Raw genomic sequence first — 3698 nt, 5'->3', positions numbered from 1 at the left:
GCCAGAGAAAAGGAGATGAAAAGCGCAAAGCAAAAAGCAAAAAAACATATCACCATAAGCAACAACTCAAAATGGCATTTAAACTAAGAAAAAACACATAGCTGAAAACAACAGCAGTTTTGTTATCCTGAGGCCCTGTTAAAAAAAAAACATGTTCCTTTTACCATTCCTCTCCTTAGAAGATAAATGTAGCCCCATTGAGAAGAAAAGACGAATGTGTTGGAGAGCAGCTTCAGTGTTTGAGACAGTGGTGCCTTTTTGTTTGTCTTCCCTCTGGAGCCAAGCTTACCCTGGGAGCCCTGCAGGCCAGGGAACAAACAGAGCTTTGTGAGCACTGACCCACTGTGCCCAGCAGCCAGACTGCAAACCTGCACTCCTGTGCTAATAGGAAACCACAGAAGAGTCCGCAGCAGCCGAGGGAGGGGAGCTTTCTCGCATCCACCTGCGCTTTCATCAGTGCCCATCAAAACAAGCACAGTCAGGCAGGGGTCTGTGGTACTCTGGTGACCACTGAATCAAAAGCTTTCCCACCAACATCCTGTTGGCAACAACACTCAGCACAATACATTTGGGATATCTTAGCTGGTGATTTATCTTGTGGCATGGATTTGTGCTAATCAAGCCCATGCACTCAATAGAGCTGCATATAAATACGTCGATAGCCTTTCATACATTTGCCTGTTGTTGCCCAAGAGGCTTTAGAAGTGTGAATAGGAGTGTGAAGTGAAGCACTCTAGTAAACGTGTCCTACATTTGATTGCATGTTTTCCATTACATCCCGACATGAATGAAATAAGCAGTAGTGACAGTCCATTTTGCACCTTCACCAGAACACAGAAACCCTTTTAGACTAGCTAGCTCATTATGTTTTTCTGCAAGAAAGCACTGCAACATGTTTATAGATGCTGACATCGTGAAGAACCTGTAACCTGCAGTTTCGCAATGGCAATAACAACCCAGGCACCAAGCATTTGTCTTTCATTTCTCCTGAATGGCTAGAAATAACATGGCTGAATGAGGGGTGGGGGGTTTGGCGGGTACAAGGCTTAAATGCGTTTTAATCCCATGGTTGAGTGACCACTTGCAGCTCTGCCCAGTAGTTTGCCATTTGCAGTTTTCTCTGAAGTTTCCTTGCCATTGGCTTGAGTATCCGATTGACTCTCTCTCTCTCTGTCTCTCTCTCTCTCCCTCACACGCTCACCCTCCTCTTTAGTATGCAAGCCCATAATGAGCATTAATTAAATGCCTGCTGGTATTAATAGGGAGCGTGTCTTGTTTATTATCTGTAAATATGTTCTATATGTTGTTATTCAGGTAGGTCCGGTATAAAGTGAATAACACTCTCCGTCATGAAACATTATAGAAATTCTCCCCGTGTGACTCAATTACTCTGCACACACTGCAGGGATTTTTTTTCCCTGTGTATTGCACTTGGTTGCATGGTGTCCTTGTTACACACAAATAGAAAACCTGTGGTGTGGTGTAGGTCTAAATTGGACACAGTCCTGGAATTTGCACCATTGTTTCCTTAGTAACGCTCTGTATGTGTGACAGTTACTGTGGTGGAGGCATCCAACCTGCATCGGATGTCAAGAGTTCCTCACAAGCAGTGGAAAGTTATCTTTACAACACAGCAGGCATGGTATTCTCTCAGAAGACACGGTACAGTATATCAACAACAATTATTTCCACCACTGTATCTTAATTCTTTTTAGCCTGACAATTAATGTTCATGTTGAAGAGCCAAGGCATACCTCATGGGTACAATATTAAAAGATTCTTTATCAAAATATGGAATTTGTCAAAACTTCAGTCACCGCAGGTTGTACCCAAGAATGTACACGTCGTCTGTTGGGGTGTTTAAAAAGAGCTATGCATAGCTCAAAGCAGAATCAAATCAAGACCTCACATCTACAAACTGTAAAAAGAAAAAAGGGGAAGAAAAACAGATCCTTCTCAAAGCAATGTCAGGAGGCTTGCCACATGAAAGCAGAAGTTGTCCAAAGAGTTGCGGAAAGTACTAACAAAGTTTAGGAGAAAAAAAAGTCAATGTGTTTTAATCCTCAGCTGCACGTGCAACAATGAAGGAGCCTGAGCCCGTAGATATGCCACACCGGGGGCAGGCGCTATACTTAAGGCTTACAACAGCCTCATTATCTCCCTCAACTCACATCAGATCCTAGCAGCAGTTTGTCACAGGCAGGCTCCTCTCTGCCAGTAGGCATCAGACCAATCCTCCTGCAACACTACTGTACATAATTGCCATATGGACAGCATTTTGAGCCAGACTGAAGACTAAAAAGCCCTCCAGGCAGATTCCCCAGATAACTAAATGAATATTTTATCTCATTTCCATCTAATTTGAACCACATTATTATACAGAACTGAACATTTTAATTAATTGATAGAACAGATCAAACACAGGTTTACACTTTGATTTTCGGGAGCTGTTATTTTGATAATTTGCATGACTTTTTTCCCATGCCAAGCTTTTTAATCTCCCTGAATTTCAGCATCTCTATATAGAAACAATATAATAACACATACAGCAAATTAATAACTGTCACCACACATGAAATGCTTGTCTTGGCTGTGTGAGCAGTGGCAGTGAGAAGTCCTTATACCTGCCACCCCACTGATTAATTAATTTCACACTGTTTAATTAAATCCACAGTCTGGGGAGTCTGGGCAGCTCCGTGGGGAGCCCTATCCAAGCCTTGTGTGTACAGAGATTACTAACGAAGGTCTAAGACACCTGCTTTCTCGCCCATGTTGACACTGACATCAACCTTCTGTGGATGTGCATGATTGTGTTAGTGTCATTCGCCAGTTGTGAAATGTACTGCTGCGGACATGATAGCACCACACCATTAAAATGAGTTATCTGCTGGCATTTACATCAACTAAGGAGAGGATGTGACTGAATTTGACTCAAATTAGTATCTGACAGAAGCGTGCCACTGCAGTTCAAGGTTCAAGGCTTTTATTAGTCATACATACATAGCTACAGTGTAGTTATGACGATGAAAATCTTAGGTCACAAGCCATCAACAGTGAAACACAATAAAACTGAAAAATAGTGCAAGTAAATACAACAACAAAAACGTTTTTTAAAAGTACTTAAACTTTGGATTTCCATTTAGTCATATAACTGTACAAATAATAATGAAAGCCATCTAAATTAACATACACAGTTGATATTAAATTAAATGAGTCCAAAAATGACAAAATAAGAAGACCTATTAAAAAAAAGCAGGACAGATTTCAAAAAGTGCACAAATAAGACACAACAAATACATGGACCATGTTGTGAGGGATCAAAAACAGTTCAATTTGGCTCCAGCACAAGTGAGCGTATTCAAACTCCCATATCCTGTCCAACAGAGTTGTATCCAACAGTCAAAGCCTGAGAGACACAGAGACACTGTCTCTCATGTCAGAACAGAGAGAGGTTCATATGTGTGTAGCGCAGCAGGAAATGTGACTGTGTGGGCTGGAAAGCACGCATGTTACTCTCTCTGTTCTCTTAAAACATATTTTTGGCTCCTCTAATCACAAACACATTTAGAGTCAGATGGCTCACATTTGTATTAACTTTACAACAGCTTGATTTTATGGATACATTTACAATTCTGAAGGCAAAGCTTGTAAGCGATGCACTGAGATTTTAAATGATCGCATTGATTATTGAAAAAAAC

Source organism: Notothenia coriiceps, unplaced genomic scaffold, assembly GCF_000735185.1.
Source record: "Notothenia coriiceps isolate Sejong01 unplaced genomic scaffold, NC01 NC01_scaffold00012620, whole genome shotgun sequence".
Taxonomy (NCBI): Eukaryota; Metazoa; Chordata; class Actinopteri; order Perciformes; family Nototheniidae; genus Notothenia; species Notothenia coriiceps.
The sequence above is the reverse complement of the archived record's forward strand: the minus strand, read 5'-3'. Positions refer to the sequence as shown.